Below are 13,504 nucleotides of genomic sequence, written 5' to 3'. Positions count from 1 at the left end.
TGCAAGGTTAGTTCCAGGTAAATATTGCAATCCTTTAGCCATTCCTGGACCTGTGTCCAAAAACAAGCTACAAATGGACAGAACCAAAACAAATGATCTAATGATTCTATCTCTTCACAGCAAAATCTGCAGAGCTGGGAAGATTGTATCCTACTGCCAAGTTTACACCTTCACTATTACAGTGGAACGTTTTGTCCAGGACGTTGTCTAAAAGGGATTGAAGTTGTTGTTGAGAGAGAGAGAGAGAGAGAGAGAGAGAGAGAGAGAGAGAGAGAGAGAGAGAGAGAGAGAGAGAGAGAGAGAGAGAGAGAGAGAGAGAGAGAGAGAGAGAGAGAGAGAGAGAGAGAGAGAGAGAGAGAGAGAGAGAGAGAGAGAGAGAGAGAGAGAGAGAGAGAGAGAGAGAGAGAGAGAGAGAGAGAGAGAGAGAGAGAGAGAGAGAGAGAGAGAGAGAGAGAGAGAGAGAGAGAGCGAGCCCCAGGACAACAACACAATTAGACCCAACCAAATCATGAGAAAACAAAAAGAGAATTACTTGACACATTGGAAAGAATTAACAAAACAACTGAGCAAACTACAATGCTATTTGGCTCTAAACAGAGAGTACACAGTGGCAGAATCCCTGACCACAGTGACTGACCCAAACTTAAGGAAAGCTTTGACTATGTACAGAGTCAGTGAGCATAGCCTTGCTATTGAGAAAGGCCACCATAGGCAGACCTGGCTCTCAAGAAAAGACAGGCTATGTGCACACTGCCCACAAAATGAGGTGGAAACTGAGCTACACTTCCTAACCTTCTGCCAAATGTATGACCCTATTAGAGACACATATTTCCCTCAGATTACAGAGATCCACAAAGAATTCGAAAACAAACCCAATTTTGATAAACTCCCTTATCTACTGGGTGAAAAACCACAGTGTGCCATCACAGCAGCAATATTTTTGACCTGTTGCCACAAGAAAAGGGCAACCAGTGAAGAACAAACACCATTGTAAATACAACCCATATTTATGTTTATTTATTTTCCCATTTGTACTTTAACTATTTGCACATTGTTACAACACTGTATATAGACATAATATGACATTTGAAATGTCTTTATTATTTTGGAACTTCTGAGTGTAATGTTTACTGTTAATATTTATTGTTTATTTCACTTTTGTTTACTATCTACTTCACTTGCTATGGAAATGTTAACATATGTTTCCCATGCCAATAAGGCCTTTAAATTGAATTGACATTGAATTGAGAGAGAGCGAGACAGAGAGAGAGAGGCAGGCAGGCAGGCAGAGAGAGAGAGACAGAGAGGCAGAGAGAGAGACAGAGAGGCAGAGAGAGAGGCAGGCAGGCAGAGAGAGAGAGACAGAGGCAGAGAGAGAGACAGAGAGGCAGAGAGAGACAGAGAGACAGAGAGACAGAGAGGCAGAGAGAGAGACAGAGAGACAGAGACAGAGAGACATGGAGAGAGAGACAGAAAGGTAGAGAGAGAGAAAGAGAGGCAAAGAGAGAGACAGAGGCAGAGAGTGAGATAGAGAGGCAGAGAGAGAGACAGAGAGGCAGAGAGCGAGACAGAGAGGCAGAGAGAGAGACAGAGAGGCAGAGAGAGAGAGAGGCAGAGAGAGAGACAGAGAGGCAGAGAGAGAGAGGGGCAGAGAGAGAGACAGAGAGGCAGAGAGAGAGGCAGAGAGAGAGACAGAGAGAGGCAGAGAGAGAGACAGAGAGGCAGAGAGACAGAGAGAGAGAGAGAGAGAGAGGCAGAGAGAGAGATACATAGAGGCAGGGAGAAAGAAAGAGAGGCAGATAGAGAGACAGAGGCAGGGAGAGAGACAGAGAGGCAGAGAGAGAGAGAGAGACCACACTTTCTTAATGAGAGTGTTGTGTTAGTTTTTCCTCAAGGCTGTGTGTCTCCTACAGATGTCCGATCTTAATTTGACCCCTCTCACATTGTATACAAACACAGCTGGAAGCGATGTTGGTATACAATGCACACTGTACTTACATTGTACATTATGTAGGTTACACAACTAGCTCGCACAGTCTCACGTCAGAATTAGACGTTCATCCATGTTTCTCAAACGTCAAATTTCTAAGACATTAACTCAGAAATCTTAATGTTAGGCATTAACTCCGAATGGTTAAGGTAAGGGTTAAGGTTTGGGATAGGCTTCAAACTTAAATCTCAAAAACTACTTTCTATTGCTGGATTCAAACACCAAATTTTGGCACCAGAGGCAGATGCTTACACACATCCCCAACGCTATAGCAAAACCAAACCTACTTGAAAGTAACAGCTCTCAATGTTGCCCCTGGTGCCCGGTTTCCACGTCATCTCTCGACGTCCTCAGACATGGATGGACGTTGAATACTGACTTGTATCACGGGTGACCTGGCTGAGGCTACATGCAGGCCACAGACAGACAGGACCCTGGTAGGACCCTTATGTAGGCTACCTGCAGGCTTCAGCGTGTCTCGTGTGATTTCTTATGTGGATTATAATAAATTGACATATTTGTAGGGGGTAGATGTATTTCATATTAGATCAATTGTTTTATATGTTGATGGCAAACAATAGGCAGAATGACTGAACTAAATGACTATCGCCCCGTAGCACTCTCCTCTGTCATCATGAAGTGCTTTGAGAGACTAGTCAAGGATCATATCACCTCTACCTTACCTGTCACCCTAGACCCACTTCAATTTGCTTACCGCCCCAATAGATCCACAGACGATGCAATCGCCATCACACTGCCCTATCCCACCTGGACAAGAGGAATACCTATGTAAAAATGCTGTTCATTGACTATAGCTCAGCATTCAACACCATAGTACCCTCCAAACTAATCATTAAACTCGAGGCCCTGGGTCTGAATCCCGCCCTGTGCAACTAGGTCCTGGACTTCCTGACGGGCCACCCCCAGGTGGTGAAGGTAGGAAACAACACCTCCACTTCGCTGATCCTCAACACTGGGGCCCCACAAGGGTGCGTGCTCAGCCCACTCCTGTACTCCCTGTTCACCCATGACTGCGTGGCCAAGCACGCCTCCAACTCAATCATCAAGTTTGCAGACGACACAACAGTAGTAGGCTTGATTACCAACGATGACGAGACCGCCTACAGGGAGGAGGTGAGGGCTCTGGGAGTGTGCCACTGCCTGTTCACCCCGCTATCATCCAGATGGCGAGGTCCAGTACAGGTGCATCAAAGCTGGAACCAAGAGAATGGAAAAACAGCTTCTATCTCAAGGCCATCAGACTGTTAAATAGCCATCACTAGCACATTAGAGGCTGCTGCTGCCTATTGAAATCACTGGCCACTTTAAGAAATGGAACACTAGTCACTTTAATAATGTTTACATATCTTGCACTACTCATCTCATATGTATATACTGTATTCTATAATATTCTACTGTATCTTAGTCCATGCCGCTCTGTCATATATATTCTTAAATTCCATTCCTTACTAGATTTGTGTGTATTGGGTATATGTTGTGAAATTGTTAGATATTACTTGTTAGATATTACTGCACTGTCGGAGCTAGAAGCACAAGCATTTCGCTACACCAGCAATAACATCTGCTAAACACGTGTATGTGACAATAACATTTGATTTGATTTGATTGGTTTCCTCCATGCCTGTGTGGTCCAGCTCCCCAGCACACACATGCCTGAGTTGGCATGGGTTCGAAACCGTCCCACCGCCCTTCAGGAAGTTATTCCGAGTGGTTAAGTTTAGGGCTATGGGTTGGGAAAGGCAGTTAAAAACGATGTAACGTCAGTATTCTTAGTGCTTGCTAGAGCATCGTGAACTGGTCCAAGCAGCAGCAGCACGCTCGGGCTATGAGCCTCATGGGTTTGCGCCCACTGCTGGGTGATACAGTGACCAGCCTGAGCCTACCTTGGGCACACTAGTAAAACGAACAGTCTGATCATTTACACATCAAAGAAGTGTCTCAGCATAAATGCATAAACATCTTGACAGCTTTCCGAAATAAAATATTAAAGCCACACATTACAAGCTTTCAATCCATACCAAAGACCAGGACTAAATTGACAAATTATACATAGCCCAGCTATAAAACGTGGGCGAGCATCCACACTGGAGCAGAGTTGATCGTTCTACAATAGGCCTACATCTGTTAATCAACTGATGGCCCAAATCAGCTCATCAACTCAGCCAGGGGGAAAAAACTAGCCTATTACCGTTTTTTCACACCTTTCATTATGTGACAATGGATAGGCTAATGGTTAGCCTACAAAATGTAGCCTATTGGAATATAATCAAATAACAAGGGGCCTATTGCAACCATCGATAGCACTAGATTATCGCCAGCTGGTGTCTCGTCAAACAATCAATATGCGCTAAATTTACCCGCACAGCTGATCTTAATTTCAACCATTATCGGTCAACTCATTACCGCTCCCTAAAAGATGATGTCGGTGTTACCCTTAGTCCTGCTTGCAACCAAAGTCTTTCAGGCTCTGTCGTAGCCGGCCGCGACCGGGAGACCCATGGGGCGGCGCACAATTGGCCCAGGGTAGGGGAGGGAATGGCCGGCAGGGATGTAGCTCAGTTGGTAGAGCATGGCGATTACAACGCCAGGGTTGTGGGTTCGATTCCCACTGGGGGGCCAGTATTAATTGTAGTGTCGAGTCAATGCTGCTAATTATTGCTGTGAAACAAAGAGTCCGCTTATACTGTACTTTGATTATAAGTTTTATTTATATCACAAGATTTCAGCATAAGTTTACAGACGCCTGCAGTGTCTGGAGAACAGTGTCCCAAAATAATATGTCTGTTCTAACGTCCTTTGTCTCTAGCCTATACTTATAAGATATGCAAAAATATGGGTGGCTCCCTCTACTGTCCAATCAACTGTCTCCAACGAACAGGGGTGTCACTACAAAATGGCTCCCTCTACTTTAAACATTCTCTCAGGTTCCACTTGAAACCTTATCAAATCATAATCCTTAATACACTACATTAATAAATAAATAAAAAATTATAATAATGTATGCACTCACTAACTGTAAATCGCTCTGGATAAGAGCGTCTGCTAAATGTAAATATGTTTGCCCTCTGGTTGATATTGTAATTGGAACAACTTAGTCCTTTTTGAACAGACTAAGGGCGATTTCTCTATTTGACAAGCATTCCGTTTAATAGAAATAAAGTATTTCATCGTTTACCACGGCAAATCTACTGTAACAATTTACCCGACACTTTGTATGATTGGAAACTAATGTTGATGGAGCCTACAATTGTATTTGTTTCCTATTTATACTATCCAAAAGTGTCTGGCATGTTCATTTCTTATCAAGATCGGGTGTAAAATATCACTGGACTGTCCATATTAGAAATGTGTAAATAAATCAAGTCAACCGGGGGGGGTTGAGTTATTTGTGCCAGAAGGACATAGGCCTATATGTGTGCAGTGGTGCTCAAGGCAGCGGTCCTAACCACTAGACCAGCACAGGCCAAGATTTCGTAGCCTAAAGGAAACCAATATCTATCTTGTGTTATTATGCTACTGTATATAAAACAATGGTTGTTGATGTGTGCGGCTGCATTTCAGATCCATGTTTTTACATTTTAATATTGCAGTAATAGGACCTGGGTGTAGCGTTTGTAGAGAGCGACAGAGAACGTTATTTTCATAGCAAGCCCTGATCCCCCGCATGGAGACATTCAGGGATTCACGAAGCTCATTTGAATTTCCTGATGCAGTAGGAAAAATCTCTGCAACAAAATAGTGATCAAGTTCATTTTATTATTATTATTATTATTTATTTTTTGGGAGATCAGCTTTAATATTGCAGATAGATTGTAACTTCCATCAATGTAATTGTCTGCATCACTTCCAATCCCCCATATGTTTTTTTTCTTCTCGCAAATATATATATATATATATATATATATATATATATATATATACATACATACATATATACACATACATATACATTTCCTTTTTTTAAATATATTTCCCTTTATTACTTTCCAACCCCACCACCCCTTCCATAATTGGAGTAAACTAGTGAACAACAATGCTTAGGCCTCTACTTCCAGCTTATACATACTATATACATTTTATGGACACAGTCAATTTTACAATAATTCTATGTTGTTTGTTTTTACTCCTGAACTTCCTCTACCCTCAACCTCTCCAATAATTTTCATGATGTCCATCCGGTTTGCTTCTATATGCCATATTTTTCTAACAAGTTAAGATTTTAATCTGCATCAGAGAACAACAGAGAGGAGAGGAGAGCTTCTGTGCAGAACTGCAGCCTGCCGGTGGGTTGACTCCAGGATTTCTAACGAGAGAGAGGGAATGTCAGAGCATGGAGAAGCAGATCTCTCTCTCTCTCTCTCTCTCTCTCTCTCTCTCTCTCTCTCTCTCTCTCTCTCTCTCTCTCTCTCTCTCTCTCTCTCTCTCTCTCTCTCTCTCTCTCTCTCTCTCTCTCTCTCTCTCTCTCTCTCTCTCTCTCTCTCTTCTCTCTCTCTCTCTCTCTCTCTCTCTCTCTCTCTCTCTCTCTCTCTCTCTCTCTCTCTCTCTCTCTCTCTCTCTCCTCTCTCTCTCTCTCTCTCTCTCTCTCTCTCTCTCTCTCTCTCTATAACATAGTATCATTACCAGCCTCCTCTCTCTCTTTAACATAGTATCATTACCAGCCTCCTCTCTCTCTTTAACATAGTATCATTACCAGCCTCCTCTCTCTCTCCTAACACAGTATCATTACCAGCCTCCTCTCTCTCTAACATAGTATAATTACCTTCCTCCTCTCTCTCCAAACAGTATCATTACCAGCCAAAGAGGACGAGAAATGATTCGATCCACCACACTTTCATTAATGAATTTACATTAGGGGAACGTGACTCCATAACTCAGAGCTACGAGTGTTTCTCTCCCCACACAACCCTCCATCATCATCATAATAATAATGCATGAATAAAAAAAAGCATGACATTTTGATATGCTGCTTGTGGAAATCCAGGGTATTCAGAATCCTAGTGACACCGAAAAACGCCTTCAGGGAGGAAAACATTATGCCAAATACGGGCTACTAATTCAATACGTACAGAATGTACTCAAGCAAACTGTAAACAGGGTATGTTTTCAATAGATAATATTACAGTTCTATTGCCCAAAGTCGCCAAGAACCCGCTGAGAGGTTACATTACATTGACTCATCACATTCGCTGCTGCTACTGTTTATCTATCCTGTTGCTTAGTCACTTTATTCCTAGATATATGTACATATCTACCTCAATTACCTCGTACCCCTGCACAACGACTCGGTACTGCTACTTGTATTATTAAGTGTTATTACTTTTCTATTATTTCTCTATTTTTTTCTCTCTGCATTATTGGGAAGTCAGCATTTCACTGTTAGTCTACACCCGTTGTTTACGAAGCATGTGACCAATAAAATTAAGATATGACATTACCTGTCTCTCTACTGCGGTCTGCAAGAACAAATCTCCCCAGAGTGTCCGTTGTGTGTGTGTGTGTCCAGTGTGTGTGAGAGAGCAAAGTTAGGTCGTCATATTCCCAGTTGCTGTGTTTTCCACCTTGTGTCTGTCTGGTGGATCCAACACTGCTAGAATAACAGTGAGAGCGAGGGGGCATGTTTCACAGACACTCCCACCTCCCCCTCCTCCTCCTCCCCCTGCCCCCCCCCCCGACCCTCCTCCCTCCCTCCCTCCCTCCCTCCCTCCTTCTCTCACAGTGGGATTAAAACAACTCTTTGTCTCTCTACAATAGGGGTTAAACATTTCCTGGTATCAAATGAATGCTGTCAGAATACACTCAGTTGTAGTTTTTTTTTTCAGCCAATTCCTTTATCCTTTAAATTCTGGCAAAATATTTTTGGGATGGAACATCACACATGCCTGTCATATAATTCGAAGACAAGAAGACAAGATTCATGAATTTATCATGCAAAGCAAATATTACATAAATATTGTATGATGTGGGCCTCCCGAGTGGCGCAGCGGTGTAAGGCATCGCATCACAGTGTTGAGGCGTCACTACAGACCCAGGTTCGATCCCAGTCTGTGTCACAACCGGCCGTGACCGGAAGTCCCATAGGGCGGCGCACAATTGGCCCAGCGTCGTCCGGCTTAGGGGGGGTTTGGCCGGGGGGCTTTACTTGGCTCATCACACTCTAGCGACACCTTGTGGCAGCCCGGGCGCCTGCAGGCTGACTTCAGTCGTCAGTTGAACGGTGTTTCCTCCAACACATTGGTGCGGGTGGGTATTAAGAAGCGTGGTTTGGCGGGTCATGTTTCGGAGGACGCATGACTCGACCTTCGCCTCTCCCGAGCCCGTTGGGGAGTTGCAGCGATGAGACAAGATCATAATTGGATATCACAAATTTGGGGAGAAAAAGGGGGTTAAAAAAAATACAATAAAAATGTATGATGCACTGACAGTCAGTCAGAGCATATCTAACAGTTTCTGCCAACAGGAAACAGCTTAATCAAATCCCCTCCTGTTGTTCCAGCCAACTGTAAAAGCACATGCTATACAGTACTTCAACAAGATAAATGAAAATAGCCAGAGGTAAAAACTAACAACTTCCTTCCGTTCCAATCCAATCATCCAACCTGAAGACAGCCTACAGATAAAGTAAACTGTCCACCTACACTCAACAGATGGCCCATCCTATGACATCTAATCTAGCTGATTTAGCCCAGTGGGAAGTTTGTTTATTGCACACTCCTCTCACCGTGGTTATTATTGTAGCCATTTAAAAGAACAGGTTTGAAAAAGCCTTTTGACGTCCGTTAGCTATGGTTGCAGCAGGCAACAATGGCAGGGAGCTCTCCCTTTGAAATAGTCACAATTCTGTGTCCTCCCCAACCCAGAATAATACTCCTCCCTTCACAAAAGCAGTGGACATGCAACATAATCTGTTTCAAAGCTCATTGTCCGACAGCCAAGAACAATGATTTGGGGGTCTGAACTGACATGAACAAACGGCACCTATAACTTTGTTTTTTTTACCAACACTCTCCCAACTCAACATCTCTCTCTCTCTCAAGTGATTACTCTCTCTCTCTCTGTGTTTCTTTCTCTCTCTCAAGTGATTATTCGCTCTCTGTTTCTTCCTCTCTCTCTGTTTCTTTCTCTCTGTTTCTTTCTCAAGTGATTACTCTCTTTCTCTCTCTGTTTCTTTCTCTCTCTCTCTCTCTCTCTCGCTCTCTCTCGCTCTCTCGCTCTCTCTCTCATGTGATTACTCTTTCTCTGTTTCTTTCTCTCTCTCTCAAGTGATTATTCGCTCTCTCTGTTTCTTTCTCTCTCTCAAGTGATTACTCTCTCTCTGTTTCTTTCTCAAGTGATTACTCACTCTCTCTGTTTCTTTCTCTCTGTTTCTTTCTCAAGTGATTACTCTCTTTCTCTCTCTGTTTCTTTCTCTATCTCTCTCTCGCTCTCTCTCTCTCAAGTGATTACTCTCTCTCTGTTTCTTTCTCTCTCAAGTGATTACTCTCTCTTTCTGTTTCTTTCTCTCTGTTTCTTTCTCAAGTGATTACTCTCTTTTTCTCTCTGTTTATTATTCTCTCTCTCTCTCTCTCTCTCTGTTCCTTTCTCTCTCTCCATTGTTGTTCCTAGCTTAGTGTTCTATGTTGGGTTAGGAGACGGCTATATTGGCTGGATAGTGGAACGTGGATAGCCATAGGAATCCACTTCTCTATGGAGGGGCCATGGCCAATGGCTTCATTACCTGATCACTGTTGCATGTCATTGCTAGCAGCATATCAGTTCCACCATATTCCCATATAACCATTATCCCACAGGTTTTCCCTGCTTCACTGCACTGCATTGGAATGTATCTATACCCCCATTATACCATTTGATAAACGTAGCCTGATGCGGCGGTAGGATTGCCTACAGGTTTTCACTGCTTCACTGGTCTTCAAGGAGAGATACAAAAGCACTGCATTGGAATGTAGACCTATATATACACCACTATGATTTATACCATATCTATAGCATATCTTTTATTATCTTTACCATATTATCTATTCCACATTTTACTTCACATTTCAAATAGCTTCATACTGCAGTAGCATTGCCTGCAGGTTTCCATCGCTTCACTGATTATCAAGAGAACTGAAACCATTGCTTTGTATTGGAATGTAACAGTTTTGTAACAAATTCATAACACAGCGTATAACACACAATACATTTCTCTGTATATATTTTCCCAGAATCCACTTCTCTGCATGACGTCCCACTAGCGGAGAATATCGAATAAATAAAAGCATTATTCATTCATTCCTGTGTCCAGAGTCTCCTGACAACTTTCAGAAATATGATTGATAGTTATGAGGTTTGGATTATGCTATGAAATGAATGAAAAGGCCATATTTCATTGAGTATATGCCTGGTGATTGAGCAGGTCTAATAGGCATTATGTCTGCACACTGACTCTGTTGAGCACAGACACTGGGAGATCCCTGAAGGCCCATTGGCTCCCTGAGACTCACACTGTGTTGCTGTGGGCACCCTCCCTGGGCTTTGTCACAGAAGCAACGGAAGGACAACATTTCAATAGCAACTGCTGCATATTTCAATGGCAACTTTTAACAGAACAAAGTTCAGGCATGCAATCGGGCGGGCTGGAGTCGTTGTAACAGGAATGATGTGTGTGCCCGCGTGTGTGCGTGCGTGCCTGCGTTGGATAGAGGAGAGGTCTCCTATGGGCTTCTCTCTATTCAGACTACTGAATGGGAGTGAAATATGATTGGGCAGCGGAGAGAATACGAGGCTTGGTTTTCTCAAGGGGATTGGAGCAGGGTGGGGGCGTTGAAATGCTTCAGTGTTGTCAATGTAAGACAGAAAAAAATGAGTATGGAGTGATTTAGGGATTCTTAGCTCACTTTTTAGACGTTGCTTCTTAAAACAGATTTTCTACGGTTGTTGCATTGTTTATTTATGTTGTGCAAACAAACAGCGTAGCAAAATAACCACATAATGTAACCGTTTTAGAAAAATATCTTTCCTCATAGAGCACTTATTTTGTTAGTTAGGTTTTTGCCATTGATATTGTATTAAGTAGTATTGAATTAACATCACATCAAAGTGATAAAAATGTACATTACTGTGTATCCCAGGTTGTAAGCCTTTTGGCTTATAAAGCTAACCTTGTTAACTTTAGTTGACCTCTCCCCATACAATGACTATGCTGATTTCTAATTTCAACGATTTATGAATCCACTGTCAACAATAATCCCACCAATGACAATAATTACCTTCATTTGAGAAGGTTATCCGGTGAACAGTAATTGTCTGTACGTCGGCAGGAATGTCAGCTTTAGATTTACACACAGTTACACATAATTGATGACTTAGGGCTGTGGTTCAGCACAGGAACAATGGGTTAGACAATGACGCAGAGTTCTTAAGGAAATGTACATGAATTACAGAAAGAGGCCCGTCGGCATGGCCACGACCACTCTAAGGGCTTTTTAAATCTAAAAAAGTATTCTGTCCCCGCCTCCACACACACAAACACATGAAAAGGTGTGTGTAATAGCATGCATGCAGGCACATACACACACACCCAGCGGTAGAATAGGTCTGATTGGTTTCCATGGTGCTATGAGGATCACTGTCACAGATGGAGTGTTAACATGCTGCGGACAAGAGGGAGAGAGAGATGGAGAGACAGAGAGGGGGGATAGAGAAAGAGAGAGAGAGAGAGAGAGAGAGAGAGAGAGAGAGAGAGAGAGAGAGAGAGAGAGAGAGAGAGAGAGAGAGAGAGAGAGAGAGAGAGAGAGAGAGAGAGAGAGAGAGAGAGAGAGAGAGAGAGAGAGAGAGAGAGAGAGAGAGAGAGAGAGAGAGAGTGAGAGAGAGAGAGAGAGAGAGAGAGAGAGAGAGAGAGAGAGAGAGAGAGATGAGAGAGGGAGGGAGAGAGAGAGAGAGGGGAGAGAGAGAGAGAGAGAGAGGGGGGGGAAGAGAGAGATGGAGAGAGGAAGAGAGTGATGGAGAGAGGGAGAGAGAGAGAGAGGGGGGGGAGAAAAGAAAGAGAGAGATGGAGAGAGGGAGTGGGTGCAGGCAGTAAAACACGAAGAACACGCAGATCCTTTTGAAAAGAAAATATTTACCACCCACAGCCAGCAGACTAACCACTAAGGTTAAGGGCCTGTATTGTCCTGTATCGTATTTCTCTGTTTTACTCAAACAGACTGGTTAACAAGAACTCCAACAAGGACTGGAAGGACTGGAGTCCTTCTAACCAGAAGGCAAATTTGCAAACCAGTTACTGTGTTTGTTAGATATTTATGTAGCGTTTAGATGAAGGCAAATTTGCAAACTAGTTACTGTGTTTGTTAGGTTTTTAAGTAGCGTTTAGATGAAGGCAAATCCGCAAACCAGTTACTGTGTTTGTTAGGTTTTTATGAAGCGTTAAGATTAAGGCAAATTTGCAAACTAGTTACTGTGTTTGTTAGGTTTTAATGTAGAGTTTCGATGTATGCAAATTTGCTATACTGTGAATGTATCTGTACTCTGGCAACCCTCTCAATTGGATGAGATGATATTATTAGTAGCTCATACAAACGTAAATCTGTAGCACAAGAAATATAAACTCAATCAGAATAGAGATCCCTCTCTTGGTTAACCAACAGAACAACATTATTGGCTTTCCAAAGTGCCAGCCCTTTATACTCTTCTCAATAGGACCTCCACCACCGGGACAGTATGTGGCAATATGGCTGACATTCATATGGTAATTCTTGAGACGAGAATGAACCTTGGATCTACACTGTCGACATTTAGTCAGATTGAACGGAAAGCAGTTGGGCAAACAGATCTGGGATCAGGCTACTAAAATAATGGTTCCTGTTGAAGTAAACAACACAGTATTTCAGATATATTACAGATATTCCAGTTGATATTTGTCTTGTACAGTAACACTATGTTTGTTTAAGTGGTTATCCTCAGATCTTGAGAGACCACAGCTGAAGAGACACAGGGGATATGGAAGTGTTCCAAGTTATTTCTGCAGTACCATGCAGAGCAGAGGAGAGAGAACACACACACACACACACACACTTCTGCGGTAGCACACAGTGCAGAGGGGAAAGAGCCTGCTGTGCTGTGTGAGGCCCGCTCTATATGCTGCAATAAGAAGATCATCCCTGGTCCGATGAGCACAGCTGTGTGTGTGTCTGTGTGTGTGTCTGTGTGTGTGTCTGTGTGTGTGTATATGTATATGTGTGTGTGTGTGTGTGTGTGTGTGTGTGTGTGTGTGTGTGTGTGTGTGTGTGTGTGTGTGTGTGTCTGTGTGTGTGTATGTGTGTGTGTGTCTGTGTGTGTGTATGTGTGCGTGTGTATGTATATGTGTGTGTGTGTGTGTGTGTGTGTGTGCGTGTGTGTGTGTGTGTGTGTGTGTGTTTGTACACTACAGCAGGTCTACAGAGAGCTTGCATTGCATTCCACAAGAGTTCAATTTTACTGGGCTGTGTACCCAGTGAGCATCACCCAGCCTGTTGATTA

General features: G+C 43.0%; 1 protein-coding gene across 14 annotated transcripts in view; it reads right to left on the bottom strand.

Annotated features, from left to right (window-relative positions):
- LOC121531634 (neuronal cell adhesion molecule) overlaps nt 1–13,504 on the bottom strand; it is a 162,204-nt gene that overhangs the window by 92,082 nt on the left and 56,618 nt on the right. The gene's annotated exons all lie outside the window — the stretch shown is intronic.

Source organism: Coregonus clupeaformis, chromosome 19 (assembly GCF_020615455.1).
Source record: "Coregonus clupeaformis isolate EN_2021a chromosome 19, ASM2061545v1, whole genome shotgun sequence".
Taxonomy (NCBI): Eukaryota; Metazoa; Chordata; class Actinopteri; order Salmoniformes; family Salmonidae; genus Coregonus; species Coregonus clupeaformis.
This window is presented reverse-complemented; position numbering and strand designations above follow the sequence as displayed.